This window comes from Phyllobates terribilis, unplaced genomic scaffold (genome assembly GCF_046119375.1).
Source record: "Phyllobates terribilis strain yellow unplaced genomic scaffold, ASM4611937v1 Scaffold_2__4_contigs__length_985480577, whole genome shotgun sequence".
Taxonomy (NCBI): domain Eukaryota; kingdom Metazoa; phylum Chordata; class Amphibia; order Anura; family Dendrobatidae; genus Phyllobates; species Phyllobates terribilis.
In genome coordinates, this window is record NW_027362762.1 from 441,923,241 (window position 1) to 441,944,273 (window position 21,033).

A 21,033-nucleotide genomic window follows, 5' to 3' on the forward strand; every position below is an offset into this window, starting at 1 on the left:
AGAATTTTAAAAGAAATTAAACTCATGAAATAGGCCTGGACAGAAATGATGGTACCCCTGAAAATGTGACAAAAGGGACATGTAAAATCAAGTTGTGTCCACTAATTAGCATCACAGGTGTCTACAATCTTGTAATCAGTCAGTGGGCCTGAATATAGGACTACAGATACTCCAGATACTCACTGTGCTGTTTGGTAACATGGACCAGAGGAAGCAAAGGAAAGAGTTGTCTCAGGAGATTAGAAAGAAAATTATAGACAAGCATGTTAAAGGTAAAGGTTGTAAGACCATCTCCAAGCAACTTTGATGTTCCTCTGACTACAGTTGCACATATTATTCAGAAATTTAAGATCCATGGGACTGTGTAGCCAACCTCCCTGGACGTGGCCGCAGGAGGAAAATTGATGACAAATCAATGAGACGGATAATACGAATGGTAACAAAAGAGCCCAGGATAACTTCTAAAGAGATTAAAGGTGAACTTCAAGCTCAAGGAACATCAGTGTAATATCACACCATCCGTCGTTATTTGATCCAAAGTGGACTTCATGGGAGACGACCAATGAGAACATCATTGTTTAAAAAAAAAAGATAAAAAAAGCCAGACTGGAATTTGCCAAACTACATGTTGACAAGCCACAAAGCTTCTGGGAGAATGTCTTATGGACAGATGTGCCTTGCCAAAAATTTCCATTTTTGTCTCATCAGCTCTATGTTCATAGATGGAAAAATTAAGCATATTAAGAAAAGAACACTGTCCCTACTGTGAAACATGGAGGAGGCTCTGTTATGTTCTGGGGCTGCTTTGCTGCATCTGGTACAGGGTGTCTTGAATCTGTGCAGGGTACAATGAAATCTCAAGACTATAAATGGATTCTACAGAGAAATGTGCTACCTAGTGTCAGAAAGCTTGGTCTCAGTCACAGGTCATGGGTTTTGCAACAGGATAATGACCCAAAACACACAGCTAAAAACACCCAAGAATGGCTAAGAGTAAAACATTGAACTATTCTGAAGTGGTCTTCTATGAGCCCTGACTTAAAGCCTAGTGAGCATGTTTGGAAAGAGCTGAAACATGTTGTCTGGAAAAGGCAACCTTCAAACACGAGACAACTGGAGCAGTTTGCTCATGAGGAGTGGGCCAAAATACCTGTCGAGAGGTGCAGAAGTCTCATTGACAGTTACAGGAATCTTTTGACTGCAGTGATTGCCTCAAAAGGTTGTTCAACAAAATATTAAGTTAAGAGTACCATCATTTTTGTCCAGGCCTATTTCATGAGTTTAATTTTTTTTTAAATTCTGTGGAAGCAGGGTTGAAAAGCAATGACTGACTTTCATTTGTTCATTTTCATAGATTTTTAATTTATTATTACTATTGTCAGATTCAAGTTATTTCTGTGACCATTGTGAGTTTTTTTTTTCATTAAACGAGGGGGACCAACAATTTTGACCACGTGTGTATGTTAGCAGATCCAGCCCACATTTTTCATGACAAATTTCAGCAGCTGTTCCCCCTAGTGTTTAGGAGTGGAAAATATCAAAACTTTTTACATTATTTTACTCCATTAAAAACAAACGTTAGTATTTAAAAAAACTAAAATTGGAAAAGTTTACATCATTTCAATCATTGAAAAACTTTTTTTTTATTGCACATTCCCTTTAATGAATTGGGTCCCTAATGTTCTGATATATTTAATGAAATTTCAACCCCTCTGTATGGAAAAGTAAAGCTGTGCCCCCCCAAATTATCTCCACAGCTTCATATTGTAAGCAGATTTATAGCATGCATATATGAAATAAGAGCATCTTGTCCCTTTAAATTCTGTGTGTTACATGACACTGGTCAGCAGCCAATAGGATCGCTTCATTTGAATTTGAACAAAAAGCAAACTGTCAATCATCCTCAGTCTTTTACAGGACAGTGAGCAGTGAAGATAGATATCGGTGAGTGCTCCCATCCCATCATCTGATGTAACTGACGCTGATTTATCTCATCTACCTGAAGCTTCATTCTTGTTATCTGGAATCCGCTGATGATTTTATCTTTTCACCTAAACTTAACATAGGAGAGAAACTGGACAGAGCAGGCAAATCTGTCACAACGGCTTTTGTCACCTGCCACTAGAGGGAGCTATCAGCATAATATATATCTACTGGTGCACTGTGCTCCCCCCTAGTGGCTGCAGTAAAGCAGAATTTTATCTTTAGGTTACACAGGACACTCTGCTGCCATTATTATTTATTGAGGGACATTTCTTGTCTCTAATGTCAATGGGATTAGTGTTCTGGCACTGTTAATGGGGGTCAGGCTTTATGCCCTGTCAATAAGGCCTATTTGGCTGTCATTTTTTAGGTCTTACCTGTATTTACTGGCATGGAGAGCATAGAAATACATGTATGCCATACATCTTTATTTAAAGGCTACCAGTACAATCCAGTGCACCATATATTTTGTATGTGGTGTTACCTATACTGGGGCCTCTTATGAGGAGACTCTACAAGCACTCAGTAAAGGCTTTGCTCCATGTGGTCATATTGCCTACATGTATGAGTGTAATGGTGGTCCGATACTGGGGGGATGTTCACTATGAATATGTGTGGAAAGCTGCAGTGTTTGTGACTTTGTCAGATCTGTGACTAAATCTTTTTTGAATTCACAGATTTTCCTAGGACTTCTACAGAAGAGGCGATAAACAGGATGGCAGCGAGCTGCAGATCTCTGGGGGTCAGCATCTTCATTATAACCGGACCCCTTGTCCCATTCTCTATCCCTGATGAGTGATAAGTGGATACTCACCGGATTCTGTTTTGTTTAGGACGTCTACCTCCGCCAGGAATGTGTCTTCGGATCTGGACACTTCTCATGTGAGATTATTTTTTAAATAAAAATATTTCCCAGTTAATCTGAAAATATAGTGACATTCCTTTAATCTAGCATTTGATAATCCAGAACATTATTAGTCCAGCACAGAATTGCGACACAATATAGATTGAGCAGAAAGTAAGTTACAAAATAGTTTGTATGCTTTACTATGGCAAACCTGCAAAGAACACTTCCAAGCAAAAATTCATTTAAATAATTAATCTTTATTTGTATACAAATTTTAAAAAACAAAAAAAAAACAAGTAAAAAAGATATACTGCAGAATGAAAACAGCTGGTATACAGAGCCTATGTGCGTCACATGCATAGAATAAATTCAGATTAAGTAACATAATTATGTTCACTTATATGCAGAGAGACACATATACACACACATGCCCCCTTGATATATACAGGTAAATATAAATAAACTAATATAAGTGCAGCATCAGTAGAAAAAGGCATGTATATTAATAAAAGTTATAACTCCGCTATGCAGAAGAAGGTCACTTAAATGTTTTGCCTGAATGTTTTAATTCAATAAACAAAAGTGCAAATATCAGTAAATTCTAAGGCAACCGTAAGTGCTTCTTGGAAAAGCAAATAAATATATGTACACATGTGAGGAGGTCCACACCATAGTTACCAGACATAGCCCTCTAACGTACGTTTCGCGTGTCTTGCTTCCTCAGAAAGGGCATATAAACTAGTTGTGGATCAGGTGGATTATATCTAGAATCACAGCCAATAGGCTGCGCATACCAGTCAAGCAGCTGTGTATTTCCCATCTCATTCAGTGCTATCACATGATAGCATCCAGGGTCATGTGATAAACACGCCCACTCTCACCGTGAAAAAACACAGTACCCAGAGGATGGGCAGTGCCAACACACAACCTGGAGGACAGAATATCCCAAAAGGCCAGGATTGCGTGAGAAGAGCATCCAGGAGGTCGAGTATAGCGCGCAAGCCGGATCAGTATGTAGCCGGAGGGACGCGTTCCCATGGTTGGACCCGGATCATGTGATATCGCGCCCAGCTGACCGGAAGTAGTCATTTGTTAAGGGCGCTAGGTAAGTATACGACCAAGCAGGGACGCGTTCTCATGGTTGCACCCAGATCATGTGACATCGCGCCCAGCTGACCAGAAGTAGTCATTTGTTAAGGGTGCTAGGTAAGTATACGACCAAGCAGGGACACGTTCCCATGGCTACACCTGAATCATATGATGCCGCACCAGCTGACCAGAAATGGTCATAGATGGAGACGCTAGGTAAGTATATAGCCAGAATAGGGACGCGTTCCCATGGCAATGCCAAAGCAATATAATACTGAGCGCTCTGATGCATGTCACTCTGAGGTCATATACCTAAGACTGGGTATAAATAGGCAAATTAAAATATATATACAGGTACATATATAATCTTTTTAAAGACAACCATAGAGACCAACAAGCCTTTTAGTCACCCAATAGGACATATATGCAGCAGGATAAGATATAAATCAGAACTGAATTTTTTTTCATAATTAGATCAAACATGCAACAACAGAATCCATCGTTAATCATATGTGACCAAACCCATAATTATATCCAAAACATTAATTAAAAAGTAATATCATTAGATATCTTTATAATAGAAACATAATTAGAGTACAATGAAAGAGCTTACCTATAATAAGTACACATGAATAAAAAGAAGAAAAGAAAAAACTGAGAGTGGCCACTCCCCAAAATTTTTTTTTTAAAAAAGAAAGAGAAAATACAAAAAATATACATGAGGGAAAATTATATATAAATAGGACCCATATATAGCATATAAATAAAATACCATAAGATCTAATTATAAACTGATTCTCCATAGTTGTATTGGACATAGCAGTCACCCATACATTTGTCCCTACAGCACCCACACATATCTCATATTCATCAAACACCTTTTTCTTTTTTTCAGATCAAAGAGGCAAAGCCAAGGAGAAGATGTGAAAAAATAAGGTAAGACCCCGTACCATTCAGGGATGGGTGAAAAACTAACCGTGAAGTGTGAACCAAAAATAGGTGAAAGGGTGCAACAGAAAAGTGACACATAAAAAAACAGAATTTTTTTTTATTAAAAAGTAATGAAAACATATTGATTAGATGCGTGACTAATGTATCATTAAAAGCATGTACATAATTTTAATTGTGATCAGTATAATGTACTAAAGTGACTGGTTCTGATGTAAGCCCTCATAGATACCCAAGAGCCGCACGTGCAGAAAATTACACTTGTACATTATATATATATATATATATATATATATATATATATATATATATATATATATATACACTCCTCACTAGTCCTTTAGAAGAACATACATATAATGCATAAAGAGTTGCATAAGTGCAACAGAATTGTGCAATAGTGCAAAAAGTGCTAATACTTTACCATTATTGATGGTCAGAAGCCACAGACATACGAAGAAGTCCTATAGAATATAATGGAAAACACATACAAGCAAAATAATAATAAAGAACATAAGATCTGGGGACATGACTTTATATCTCTCTCTCCATATAAGTGACAAGCAAGAACGTATTGTGAACAAGCATGAGCGTATTATCTCCATATAGGCAACAAGCATGAACGTATTATATAGAAGCCTATTCTGGGTTCCACATCCAGGTCCATACTGTTATTCCTCCCGGTCAAGATCATTCATCCTCGTCCAAAACTGCAATACCCAGACCGAATGGAAAATGTGTGAAAAAATTAAAAACACTTAAAACCACAACTAAAAAATATATATTATATACAGTACAGACCAAAAGTTTGGACACACCTTCTCATTTAAAGATTTTTCTGTATTTTCATGACTATGAAAATTGTACATTCACACTGAAGGCATCAAAACTATGAATTAAAACATGTGGAATTATATACTTAACAAAAAAGTGTGAAACAACTGAAAATATGTCTTATATTCTAGGTTCTCCAAAGTAGCCACCTTTTGCTTTGATGACTGCTTTGCACACTCTTGGCATTCTCTTGATGAGCTTCAAGAGGTAGTCACCGGAAATGGTCTTCCAACAATCTTGAAGGAGTTCCCAGAGATGCATAACACTTGTTGGCCCTTTTGCCTTCAATCTGCGGTCCAGCTCACCCCAAACCATCTCGATTGGGTTCAGGTCTGGTGACTATGGAGGCCAGGTCATCTGGCATAGTACCCCATCACTCTCCTTTTTGGTCAAATAGCCCTTACACAGCCTTGAGGTGTGTTTGGGGTCATTGTCCTGTTGAAAAATAAATGATGGTCCAACTAAACGCAAACCGGATGGAATAGCATGCCACTGCAAGACGCTGTGGTAGCCATGCTGGTTCAGTATGCCTTCAATTTTGAATAAATCCCCAACAGTCTTACCAGCAAAGCACCCCCACACCATCACACCTCCTCCTCCATGCTTCACGGTGGGAACCAGGCATGTAGAGTCCATCCGTTCACCTTTTCTGCGTCTCACAAAGACACGGTGGTTGGAACTAAAGATCTCAAATTTGGACTCATCAGACCAAAGCACACATTTACACTGGTCTAATGTCATTCCTTGTGTTCTTTAGCCCAAACAAGTCTCTTCTGCTTGTTGCCTGTCCTTAGCAGTGAAGGCCAGCTGCACAAAGTCTCCTAATTGTAGAGATGTGTCTGCTGCTAGAACTCTGTGTGGCATTAACCTGGTCTCTAATCTGAGCTGCTGTTAACCTGCGATTTCTGAGGCTGGTGACTCGGATAAACTTATCCTCAGAAGCAGAGGTGACTCTTGGTCTTCCTTTCCTGGGGCGGTCCTCATGTGAGCCAGTTTCTTTGTAGCGCTTGATGGTTTTTGCAACTGCACTTGGGGACACTTTCAAAGTTTTCCCAATTTTTCGGACTGACTGACCTTCATTTCTTAACCACTTCGCACCAGAGCCTGTTTTTGCCTTCGTAACCGGGCCAATTTTTTCAATTCTGACCACTGTCACTTTATGAAGTAATTACTCTGGAACGCTTCAACGTATTCCCCTGATTCTGAGATTGTTTTTTCGTGACATATTGTACTTCATGATAGTGGTAAAATTTCTTCGATATAACTTGCGTTTATTTGTGAAAAAATCGGAAATTTGGTGAAAATTTTGAAAATTTTTCAATTTTCTAACTTTGAATTTTCATGCCCTTAAATCAGAGAGATATGTCACACAAAAGAGTTAATAAATAACATTTCCCACATGTCTACTTTACATCAGCACAATTTTGGAACCAAAATTTTTTTTTGTTAGGGAGCTATAAGGGTTAAAAGTTGACCAGCGATTTCTCATTTTTGCAACAAAATTTACAAAAACATTTTTTTAGGGACCACATCATATTTGAAGTCACTTTGAGGGGTCTTTATAACAGAAAATACCAAAAAGTGACACCATTCTAAAAACTGCACCCCTCAAGGTGCTCAAAACCACATTCAAGAACTTTATTAACCCTTCAGGTGCTTCACAGGAATTTTTGGAATGTGGAAGAAAAAAATGAACATTTAACTTTTTTCACAAAAATGTTACTTTTAGACCCAATTTTTTCTATTTTCACAGGGGTAACAGGAAAAAATGGACCCCAAATTTTTTTGTGCAATTTCTCTTGAGCGTGCTGATACCCCATATGTGGAGGCAAACCACTGTTTGGGCGCACGGCAGGGTTTGAAAGGGAAGGAGCGCCATTTGACTTTTTGAATGTAAAATTTGTTTGAATAATTAGCGGACGCCATGTTGCATTTGGGGAGCCCCTGATGTGCCTAAACAGTGGAAACCCCCCACAAGTAACACCATTTTGGAAACTAGACCCCTTAGGGAACTTATCTAGATGTGTGGTGAGCACCTTGAACCCCAAGGTGCTTCACAGAAGTTTAGAATATTGAGCTGTAAAAATAAAATTTTCACATTTTTCCCACAAAAACGTTTTTCATCCCTTAATTTTGCATTATCATAAGGGTAATAGGAAAAATTGCACCATGAAATTTGTTGTGCAATTTCTCCTGAACACGCCGATACCCCATATGTGGGGGAAAACCACTGCTTTGGTGTACGGCAGGGTTCGGAAGAGAAAGGAGCGCTATGTTGGCTGGGATAGGTTGTCACCATGTCACATTTGAAGAGTCGCTGACATGCCGAAACAGCAGAAACCCCCACAAGTGACCACATTTTGTAAACTACACCTCTCAAGGAATTAATCTAGGGAAGTAGTGAGTATTTTTTAATTTTTAAATTTATACCATTGGACAGTGAAAAAAGCATAATTATATTTTTACCACAAAAAAATGTTTTACCCTCAGATTTTACATTTTCACACAGGGCAATGGGTAAAAATGGTGCCGAAATGTGTCACACAATTTCTTCTAAAAGTGGCAATACCCCATATGTGGCTGTATCGTACCGCTCAGCCATACGGCGAGATCTGGGGGGGGGACCGAGTGCTATTTGACAATTGGAGAACAAATTATTGTAGAATAGGCATTTGGATTTGGGAGCACAAAATTTTCTGAATTTCTTTTGGGGGGCAAGGGCCATTTCGCTTTTCCAGAGCCTTTCTGCTACCAGTAACTTGGAAGTCCCTTATATTTTTAACAGATGACGGACCTGAGTGGGGACTAGCTTTTTTTGAGGACTGAGTTGAAGCTTTTATTGGGAACATTTTATGGAACATTTATCCGGTGCTCTAGGCTGAGCACTTACATTGGGGTTTCCATCTAAATTTCCAAGTGATATAATTCAGATGAAACCCCTGCGGGATCCATTCACTGTAATGAGGCAGCAGAGTTACTCTGGACTCCGTCGGCCTCTGTTTAGCGGTGTCCTTTTTTTCAGAAGTGCACAAAACTGTGGCCAACCGCACTTTTATGCACGCCTAAAACAAATGACACCGTGGGATCCCAGGCTAGACGGCGTCCACAGTGGCCTATATCTGTCTCATTACAGGGAATCTTCCGTCATGGGTTCTGGCTGAATCACGTATTTCAGAGATTTACACGGAAACTCTGGTGTAAGTGCTCAGCGCAGAGCGCAGGATAAATGTGAGCAGAGCCTTACTGCGATCTTTCGGAGACATAATAAACAAATCAGTAGCAGGTGAAGAATTGGTTTTATTTATTTTTTACGCCGCTCCTCGTGCGGTATAAGTGATGAGATTACTTTATTCTTCGGGTCGGTGCGATTACAGAGATACCAGATTTATATCGGGTTTTTATGACTGACAGCTGTCACACACTAAAAGACGCTTTTTTTTGCAAAATCTAGTTTTTGCATCACCATATTTTGAGAGCTATAATTTTTCCATATTTCGGCCGACAGTCATGTGATGGCTTGTTTTTTGCGGGACGAGTTGACATTTTTATTGGTACCATTTTTGGGTACGTGACATTTTTTAATCGCTTTCTATTCCGTTTTTTGGGAGGTAAAATTAACAAAAACCAACAATTCAGGAATTGTTCTTTGAGGTTTTTTTTTTATGCCGTTCTGCGTGTGGTAAAAGTGATCAGGCAGAGTTATTCTTCGGGTCAGTACATTTACAGCGATACTACACTTACTGTATTTTTTTTTATGTTTTGGCGCTTTTACACAATAAAACAAATTTATAGAAAAAAATATTTTTTTTGCATTGCTTTATTCTGAGCACTATAACTTTTTTATTTTTCGGCTGATGGAGCTGTATGGCGGCTTGGTTTTTGCGTAACAAGATGACGTTTTCAGTGGTACCATTTTTATTTCTATTTTGCTTTTTGATCGCATTTTTTTCCACTTTTTGTTTGGCGATATGATGAAAAATGTAGCGTCGGCGTCCCTGCCTCCTGCTAGGCAGGGACGCCGTTCCCCTCACCTCTCCGCTCCGTGCCCGGCGTCTTCCTCCCGCTCTGCTGGCAGCACACGCTGCTTCCCGGCCTCTGTGCTTAGGGCGCGCGCGCTCGCGCTTCCCCTCTCTTAAAGGAGCCGCGCGCGCCGTCCTAAGGAGTCCCCGGCCAATGGCCGGAGGACCTCACCATATATAAGGCACCTCCTCCAAAATGGAGGTGCCCGAGCAATGTTGTTGCAAAGCCTTTCAACTCTGCTTCAGCCCTCAGGTCCCGTTACCAGTTACCTGCCAGATTCCTGCTTGATACCTGCCTGATACTTGCCTGATATCTGCTTACCTGCTTGCTATCCTGTGGTCCGACAGTCTGCCTACCAGCACCTGCCAATCTGTCTATGGATCAGTCCGCCTGCGGACCAGGAAGTACCTGCCTGATACCTGCCTGCCTGTCCAGAGACTCTTACTCGCTCACCTGGGAGCGTTCACCTGCTACCTGCCTGCTAGCCTACCTGGAGGCTTAGCCGTCACTTGCTGTGACCACCTGCCTGTCCAGAGACTCTTGCCCGCTCACCTGGGAGCGCTCACCTGCTACCTGCCTGCTAGCCTACCTGGAGGCTCTGCCGTCACTTGCCGTGACCACCTGCCTGTCCAGAGACTCTTGCCCGCTCACCTGGGAGCGCTCACCTGCTACCTGCCTGCTAGCCTACCTGGAGGCTCTGCCGTCACTTGCCGTGACCACCTGCCTGTCCAGAGACTCTTGCCCGCTCACCTGGGAGCGCTCACCTGCTACCTGCCTGCTAGCCTACCTGGAGGCTCTGCCGTCACTTGCCGTGACCACCTGCCTGTCCAGAGACTCTTGCCCGCTCACCTGGGAGCGCTCACCTGCTACCTGCCTCCTAGCCTACCTGGAGGCTCTTTCCCTGCTGTCACTTGCTGTGACCACCTGCCCATCTAGAGACTCTTTCCCTGCTGTCACTTGCCGTGACCACCTGCCCGTCTAGAGACTCTTTCCCTGCTGTCACTTGCCGTGACCATCCGCCTGTCAAGAGACTGTCCCCGTCACTTGCCGTGACCTCCTGCCCTTCTACCCAGAGACTGTCCCTTTCACTTGCCGTGACTACCTGCCCACCTTCCCTGGGAGCCACCCGCTTCCTTACAAGGACTGCCCCTTTGTATAGTTGCTCAGACGTTCCACCTCCCAGACCCGTTACAAAAAAGCATATTTTTTTGCTCCGTATTTTTATTTATTTTTATTACGGTGTGCACAGAAGGAGTTAATTAGTGTGACAGTTTTATAGCTCAGGTTGTTTTGGACGCGGCGATACCAAATATGTGTTCTTTTTTTGGTTTTGTAAAAATATACGGATTTATTGGTTTAATATTTTATTTATTTATTTTGTGATTTTTTTTTTAACAGTTTAAAACCTTTTTTTTACATTTTTACTTAGTCCCTGTATGGGACATTAATTTTTATTTTTCTGATCACTGATCTCATGTAATGTAATAGACATATATTACATTACATTACATGAGATCTTCCCTGACTGTTTCAGTCAGAGTCTCCTGTCTGGCTCAGCTGCAGGCTGAGCCAGACAGGACACCATATATGGCAGAGCTGGAGGCGGTCATGTGACCTCCAGCTGCCATAGCAACCCCAGGTCCTGGAAGGAATCGGAGGTCTTCGGAGAGGTAAGTAAGACGACCCCCTCTCCTCCTGCTGTCTCCTATATGCCGCGATCACTATAGATCGCAGCATATAGAAGACAGCAAAGGGTTAACATCACTGGGATCTGATCCAATCAGGTCTCGATGATGTTCCCTGTCAGAGCTAACGCTCTGCACCGGAATCGCAGCACTTGCAGGACCCTGGGGGTCCTGAGCGCTGCGAGACCACCCACCGTTTTTAAACGTCCGCGCTGCACAGAGCCCAGGCAGCGCGGACGTTTATATACAGTGGGCGTTCGGGAACCGGTTCAAGTAATGATGGCCACTCGTTTTTCTTTACTTAGCTGCTTTTTTCTTGCCATAATACAAATTCGAACAGTCTATTCAGTAGGACTATCAGCTGTGTATCCACCTGACTTCTGCACAACACAACTGATGGTCCCAACCCCATTTATAAGGCAAGAAATCCCACTTATTAAACCTGACAGGGCACACCTGTGAAGTGAAAACCATTTCCGGTGACTACCTCTTGAAGCTCATCAAGAGAATGCCAAGAGTGTGCAAAGCAGTCATCAAAGCAAAAGGTGGCTACTTTGAAGAACCTAGAATATCAGACATATTTTCAGTTGTTTCACACTTTTTTGTTAAGTATATAATTCCACATGTGTTAATTCATAGTTTTGATGCCTTCAGTGTGAATGTACAATTTTCATAGTCATGAAAATGCAGAAAAATCTTTAAATGAGAAGGTGTGTCCAAACTTTTGGTCAGTACTGTATATATACACACACAAATCTATAAGAAAGGGGCAAAACTCAGAATCTCATTGAGACCATCAGGACGCATGGTCTTCATTCGCCAAATCCACTTGGTTTCTAATTGTAACAATTGTCTCTTCAGATCACCACCTCTCAAATTTGTCAAGATGCGATCTATTCCAAACGCTTTAAGCAGAGTATGGTCACAGTTATGATAGTCTTTGAAATGATGGGGTATTGGCTTTAGCTGTGTGGGGTCCTCAATTTTATGCGAGTTCATGATGTCTAATACATGTTCTCGGATCCGGACTTTCAATTTTCTAGTGGTCATCCCTATATAACACGTTACAAGGGCAAACAATACAGTAGATTACTCCTTCGGTCTCACATGAAATATGATGAGTGATGGTGAATTTTACTTCACCATCACTAGAGGAGAAGGAAGTTGCCGTCTGCAAATTGGGGCAGATTATACTTGGATTTAAGTAGGTCTTTTCTAGGAGTATTACAAGCTCTATTCTTATCGTTCGTCGACTGTATCATCTCTCGCAAAATCTACAAGACGGATCTCTAGCCTAGAAATACATGATCTTCAGAGCAATTTCGTCATATCCGTAGAAATTGGCCAGTTGGAATCTTCTGAACCAATGATTTAGGGTGCGACGATTCTGCATACAATAAAGCATTAACTGCTGTGTCCTTACGAAATGTTTTTGTTTGAAGTAAGTTATGGTCATCCTTATAAATCGTAAGATCCAAAAAATCTATACTAACCTGACTTGAGTGACATGTGAGCTTGACGTTGATGTCATTATTTAAATGTTGTATGAAGGCCTTTAGATCCACTTCCGTCCCCTGCTAAATCAAGAAGATATCATCAATATATCTAGTCCATAAAAGGACTTTCTCAATTTGGGGCGTGTCATTAGTCATAAAGGTTTCCCTCTCCCACAGCCCCAGGAACAGGTTGGCATATGAGGGGGCGAAAGCTGCCCCCATAGCCGTCCCCTGGAGCTGCAGGAAGAGGTTATCCTTAAAGACAAAAAAAAATTATGACTGAGGACAAATTCCAAACCTTCCATCAAAAAGTTAATCATACTCGTATCCAGCATGCTGGTAGATAGAAAAACCTAGTCGCAGATAATCCATCGCTATGTTTGATCGAAGTGCACAACGCCTCCACATCTAGCTTGACCATCCACATGTCACTATCAAGATGTATACCCTCAATTTTGTGCAGTAAATCAGTCAAATCTCTCAAATAAGATGGCAACATTTCAACTATAGGCTTCAAAAAACCATCAATAAACTGACACAAAGGCTCACACATATTACCATTCCCTGAGATTATCGGTCTTCCTGGAGGTGTGTCACGGTTTTTGTGGATTTTTGGCAGAAGATAAAAACATGCCGTTCGAGGTGCTCAACATGAAGAAATTCTTTATCAGACTTTGAAATTACACCATTCACGAAGGCTTCTTCAATCAAATTCTGTAAAGATACATGAAAGTTGTTTGTGGGATTAAATGTCAAGCGCTTATAACAACTGGCGTTCTTTAACTGTCGAAAGGCTTCTTTTTCATACATTTCTACAGGCCAAATCACCACGTTACCACCCTTATCAGCTGGTTTAATAACCACGTCATTCAAATTCCTAAGCTCTTCCAGTGCTTTCTTTTGAGCAAAAGATAAATTACTGGCCCTGGGTTTTTTAGGGATCTTATAGAACTTATCTGAGACAAGCTTAACAAATGTCTCAATAATAGGGTAGCCATTCAGGGGGGGAAATTTGGTCGATTTTGGTTTAAATTTCATTAAATCCTTACCTGTGTCCATATCTGTCTCATCCGTACCCGCAAGTTCATTAAGAGTGGTAATAGCTCCAAGTTCCATCATATTCCATCTTTCATCTTGTGGTGTTGATTTATGAAAGATTTGTTTGAACATAAGCTTCCTAGCAAAAAGGTGAAGATCCTTTATCGCTGTAAAAGTGTTAAAATTGGCAGACGGACAAAAGGTTAGTCCCATACCCAGAACCTCCAGTTGTCTAACAGTTAACGGTTTTCTGGACAAATTTATTACCTGTAGTCTGGTAGTTGTTTGAACCTGTCTGAAACTCTTTTTGGTCCCCCCAAAAAATCCATCATGGTGACCACCTTTCCTTTTATTGTACCTGGAGGAATAGGGGTGTTGTACCTCCATTCCTTCAGAATTACTCTGTCCAGATGAGATCGATGAAACCGACGAGCTCCTATATATTCTGTAGGACTTCTTCGTATGTCTGTGGCTTTTGACCATTAATAATGGTAAAGTATTAGCACTTTTTTCACTATTGCACAATTCTGTTGCACTTATGCTACTCTTTATGCATTATATGTATGTTCTTCTAAAGGACTAGTGAGGAATGTGTGTGTATATATATATATATATATATATATATAATATATATATATATATATAATGTACAAGTGTAATTTTCTGCACGTGCGGCTCTTGGGTATCTATGAGGGCTTACATCAAAACCAGTCACTTTAGTGCATTATACTGATCACAATTAAAATTATGTACATGCTTTTAATGATACATTAGTCACGCATCTAATCAATATATTTTCATTACCTTTTAATAAAAAAAAATTCTGTTTTTTTATGTGTCACTTTTCTGTTGCACCCTTTCACCTATTTTTGGTTCACACTTCACGGTTAATTTTTCACCCATCCCTGAATGGTACGGGGTCTTACCTTATTTTTTCACATCTTCTCCTTGGCTTTGCCTCTTTGATCTGAAAAAAAGAAAAAGGTGTTTGATGAATATGAGATATGTGTGGGTGCTGTAGGGACAAATGTATGGGTGACTGCTATGTCCAATACAACTATGGAGAATCAGTTTATAATTAGATCTTATGGTATTTTATTTATATGCTATATATGGGTCCTATTTATATATAATTTTCCCTCATGTATATTTTTTGTATTTTCTCTTTCTTTTTTAAAAAAAAAAATTTTGGGGAGTGGCCACTCTCAGTTTTTTCTTTTCTTCTTTTTATTCATGTGTACTTATTATAGGTAAGCTCTTTCATTGTACTCTAATTATGTTTCTATTATAAAGATATCTAATGATATTACTTTTTAATTAATGTTTTGGATATAATTATGGGTTTGGTCACATATGATTAACGATGGATTCTGTTGTTGCATGTTTGATCTGATTATGAAAAAAAATTCAGTTCTGATTTATATCTTATCCTGCTGCATATATGTCCTATTGGGTGACTAAAAGGCTTGTTGGTCTCTATGGTTGTCTTTAAAAAGATTATATATGTACCTGTATATATATTTTAATTTGCCTATTTATACCCAGTCTTAGGTATATAACCTCAGAGTGACATGCATCAGAGCGCTCAGTATTATATTACTTGGGCGCGGCCATGGGAACGTGTCCCTATTCTGGCTATATACTTACCTAGCGTCTCCATCTATGACCATTTCTGGTCAGCTGGGGGCGGCATCATATGATTCAGGTGTAGCCATGGGAACGTGTCCCTGCTTGGTCGTATACTTACCTAGCACCCTTAACAAATGACTACTTCCGGTCAGCTGGGCGCGATGTCACATGATCTGGGTGCAACCATGGGAACGCGTCCCTGCTTGGCTGTATACTTACTCAGCGCCCTTAACAAATTACTATTTCCGGTCAGCTGGGCGCGATATCACATGATCCGGGTCCAACCATGGGAACGCGTCCCTCCGGCTACATACTGATCCGGCTTGCGCGCTATACTCGACCTCCTGGACGCTCTTTTCACGCAATCCTGGCCTTTTGGGATATTCTGTCCTCCTGGTTGTGTGTTGGCACTGCCCATCCTCTGGGTACTGTGTTTTTTCACGGTGAGAGTGGGCGTGTTTATCACATGACCCTGGATGCTATCATGTGATAGCACTGAATGAGATGGGAAATACACAGCTGCTTGACTGGTATGCGCAGCCTATTGGCTGTGATTCTAGATATAATCCACCTGATCCACAACTAGTTTATATGCCCTTTCTGAGGAAGCAAGACACGCGAAACGTACGTTAGAGGGCTATGTCTGGTAACTATGGTGTGGACCTCCTCACATTTGTACATATATTTATTTGCTTTTCCAAGAAGCACTTACGGTTGCCTTAGAATTTACTGATATTTGCACTTTTGTTTATTGAATTAAAACATTCAGGCAAAACGTTTAAGTGACCTTCTTCTGCATAGCGGAGTTATAACTTTTATTAATATATATGCCTTTTTCTACTGATGCTGCACTTATATTAGTTTATTTATATTTACCTGTATATATCAAGGGGGCGTGTGTATATATGTCTCTATGCATATAAGTGAACATAATTATGTTACTTAATTTGAATTTATTCTATGCATGTGACACACATAGGTTTTGTATACCAGCTGTTTTCATTCTGCAGTATATCTTTTTTTTTTAAAAAATTTTTGTATACAAATAAAGATTAATTATTTAAATGAATTTTTGCATGGAAGTGTTCTTTGTAGGTTTGCTGTACTTTGCGCTTCCAGCCAACATATGATCGCTTAGGTTTATCTGTATGCTTTACTATGCCTGGTATAATTCAGAATCTATCAGATCACGTTAATGTTATGTTAAAGGAATTTTTATGCTGTAATTTTAAGGATTTGATGCCTCTGGATATTGAATGATTGATCCTTCTTATCGGCTTGTGTTTTCTTTCCAGCTTATCCCAGCTCAAAGGAGGAGAGAGAACAACTACTTCACATCTATTTTACCAGATTCCTGCCATTACCAATCTTGAAGATGGAGGTCACTGATCATACCGCAGATTATGTCGTCCATGTTCTGTCCATAGGTGTAAAGAGACGTCTCAACAGACAAATGACTGAATCAATTCTTTTCTTAGCGCCTCATGCCGACCAAACGTGAAGCTCAGAAAAAATACCTACCATATCCTTTGGATGAAAAAAAACCTGAGCCAACATCAATGACACCAGAGGAGACAAAATAGGAAGAGATGAAGATGTCCAAGGAGGCATTGAAATATCGGGAGGTAAAAGAGCTTGAAGATGAGGTAGAAGACTCCGAAGGGAAAGAAGAAGATAACAAGGCATCAGAAGTCAAAGAAGTTGTGCAAAAGAACAGCAATTGGACCAGAAGAGTTCAGAACCAGCCTGCACGAAGACAGAAGATCTGCCAGCAGTCCATCCTCCGATATATCAACACCAACCTCAGAGGAAGGAGGAATATCATCTGGACCATCCTCCTCAAACCAATGAGACGCTGATGGACTCTATGGAATCAACATTCCATCTGCAGCAACGTCGACAGCTTCAAATCCAATACGAATTAGAAGGAATTTTTTCCCTGAGACACAAATTGGCTGAATGTGTCTGGTTTTTTTTTTGCCTTCTTCTGGATCAACAGATTTAGGAATAAGGACTTGGGTATTAGTAAGATTATAGCTGAATTAGCACTGGTGGAATAGTAATATAGTATAATGTGTAATATTAGTGATCAAAAAACAGTAATCATTTCACTAGTAAAGTAATAAAATGATACTATAATATTAGAAATAAAATATTAATAATATTTATTACAATTTGAATAGGTATTAAAGGATTTGATCCAGGGTTCTAGGACTGATCGCCTTTTCTTGCGGTTAAGAGGGAATTTCTCCCCCGTGACACGAATTGGCCTCATGTGTCCGGGGGTTTTTGCCTTCTTCCGGATCAACATCTTTAGTATATATTATTTAGTATATATAAATATTTAGTATTTATAATTTTAGTAAAATATTAATGCAAAATTTAGCAATAATGGTAATAATAAAATAGCAATAATTCAAAGATATCTAGAATAAACTATTTTTAACAGTAGAATATTAATAATGTAATAATATCAGTAAAATAGCAGCAAATTAAAAATAATATAAATAATAGTAATAATAAAACAACATCATCTAGGGTAATGATTATAATAATTAGTACATAATTAATATGTATTAGGGGATTTGATCCAGAGTTCTAGGACTGATCACCTTTTCCTGGGATCAAGAAGGATTTTTTTCCGTGACCTGAATTGGCCGAAAGTGTCTAGGTTTTTTTTTGCCTTCTTCTGGCTCAATAGCATTAGGAATAGGGATATAATTAATAGTAAATAGAGAAATAATAGAAATATTAGTAACAGTAAGTAAAAAAAATAGAAATAAATATAAAAAAAAGTGTCGAGAATAAAATAGCAATATAAATTATAATAGTATCGCATTATTAGAAATAGTATAATAATAGCATAGTACATTATTAGGCATCAGCAGGTTTGATCCAGGGTTTTAGGACTGATCGCCTTTTACCCTTGACACAAATTGGCTTAATGTGTCCAGGGGTTTTTGCCTTCTGCTGGATCAACAGCTTTATTCTAGAAATCCCATAGTACTATGCCAATAATAAGTATAATAATATTGTAATAGTAATGAAACTATTGTGATGATGATAATAAGAATAGTATAAACACAATAAATAGGTTAGTCTGTTAGTGTAGGGCCCCATCTGATGAGGTTGCCTTGTAGTTGGCAAATGGGCTTGCACAATTTGATCAAAATGTGCACTAAGAACCTCAAATTTATTAATATAGTAAATGCCCAATATTATAAATATAATTGTGCTGTCTCCTTTATTTTCCTGTAATAAAGAAAAACAGAAAATCCAACACATTTGGAAATATTTGTACATTTGTATCTCTATGTTGCAATCGTGTTAGGTTAAAATTGTAAGGCAACACCATAAGAAATCATTATATTCTATCTTGTAATGAGGCACACAATTTAATTGTAATTGTCACCTGACACATGCAGCCATATAACCCTAGCATATTATTGTATTACTGGTGGCCAATCAACCGCTAATTGTGAGCTATGAAAATAATTAATGAAATTGCACTGATTTGCATATATTCTTATAGGCAGTGGGAAGCACAGTACATTTACTATGGCTAATAGCGTCTGACAGTGGATCAGCTACATGCCAACCGATTGGTGGTTATTTAATAGCCTCTTTATACCGGCCGACCATTGCACATCCATGCCCACAGTATAGAAGTGATGTTCCTCGTTTAGCAGGACCCGATCCATCAGCCGTGTCTGCAGTATGTGGTGTTAGGACAGAAGTCCTGAGAACTGCCTTATCACACCAGGAATATGTGGCTCTTCTGAGTCACCGGTCAGGTACAACGTCATTGTTGTGGCATGATGTACATATGACATTGTGCCAGGGTGGCTAATAAAAAGCAGAGCAGCAGGTGTCGGGAGGTAGGAGGTGGTTTCTAGGGCTCCTGTCTGATGGCTACAGATTACTGACATTGCCTACTGGACTAACTCACAGAACAATCATCAATATAATCATTTTATGCACATACTGTAGAATATCATCGTCCGCGGCAGGAGGATCTTTAAATAACCTTCAAACCGTTGTGCTCTGGGTGATTTGCAGCCTATTGAGAACAGCCGATAATCAGGAAACAAGCTTTCCTAGGAATGCTCATTACAGATTCAGTCAGTGTAAATGGGCCTTAGTTTTATTTTAAGGTGTGAATACGTCACTTGCTTGGTGTCCCCATGCAGCTGCACAGGGTTCTTATTAGTGAGTCCTTTACGTTTCTTATTTTGGAGAATGTGTCATGTTTGTGCCCATTAGTTAACCAACCAGTAGGTCAAGGTGCCACACTCTCAGGCTTCCCTTATGTGGCTTCCAGGCTGTTTACACCTGTAGACACCATTGTGCTCTAGTGGAATTAACAAAAAAGGCAATATGGGTGTTGTGTTTTTTTTTTTTGAACGCTATAGAATAGTAGAAAAACACCTATAACAGTTAAATAACTTTTTATTCTGGAAAGATATGGAAACAAGCGATCATTTGTTCACAAACACACCCAGCAGTCGGCGCTCATAGCAAGTGAGTAAATCTGCTACCCACAGGCGATCTGATCATTGCCTGTGTGTAGTACAGAAGATCAGACAAGTGCAGCTTCTAGTCTCCCATGGTGACTATTGAAGCATGCAAAAAGTGTGAAAAAAAATGTTTTGAAAAATATAAAAAAAAATAAAAAAATATAAAAGTTTAAATCACCCCCCTTTTGCCCCATTCAAAATAAAACCGTAAAATAAAACCCACACATACACATATTTGGTATCGCCGAGTTCAGAATCGCCCAATCAATATAAAAAAAGAATTAATCCGATCGGTAAATGGTTTAACAATAAAAAAAAATTTAAAAGCCAGAATTACGTTTTTTGGTCGCCACAATATTGCAATAAAATGCAATAACAGGCGATCAAAACATCGGATCTACCCCAAAATAATATCAGCGGACAGTGGAGGGTACAGCGGACAGTGGAGGGTACAGCGGACAGTGGAGGGTTTGGGTCTGGCCCTGCAGTCTCGAGTGTATGCTGAATGCCCCTCTGACATCTCCTGCTGGGGGAGAAAGTAACGGTAAATAGGTGTGGAAACAGTCGGCTGTGGTGCACTCTACGGCCACATGATTTATATCTCTGTCTGTTCTGCTGTACAGCTCCTCTGACCCCCTACCGATTCGGTATGTATGGCCTATACATGTGCTGAGCCCGCCCATCCTTTAGGCTATTTGGGGGCGGGGCTGGGGAGCCCATACATTCCAGGCGCAGTCTCACTAAAGCGCTTTGCTTTTCTGCCCATGTGAACGGCATAAATCCGCTATGACACCCAGGAAACCATTTCCTCTCCATGTACAACCCGGCTCCATACAGACCATCTCTATAAAAATGTAAACCGCAAGTTATCCGATGTTAGTCTCGCTTTCTGTCACTTTACGACACTCTCAAAGAACTTAACCACGTGACCATTAACCTCGCGCGCT

General features: G+C 39.9%; 1 long non-coding RNA gene across 2 annotated transcripts in view; it reads left to right on the top strand.

Moving 5' to 3' along the window:
- LOC141214540 (uncharacterized) overlaps positions 1-18,778 on the top strand; it is a 30,379-nt gene extending 11,601 nt beyond the window's left edge. Inside the window, exons 2-4 of one of the 2 annotated variants that reach the window (XR_012283754.1) lie at positions 2,661-2,725; positions 2,817-2,865; positions 16,865-18,778. This is a non-coding gene — a long non-coding RNA (uncharacterized lncRNA). Of the gene's footprint in view, positions 1-2,660; positions 2,866-16,864 lie in introns of both variants that reach the window. The other variant, XR_012283748.1, reaches the window with a different exon arrangement.
- Positions 18,779-21,033: the final 2,255 nt, after the last annotated feature.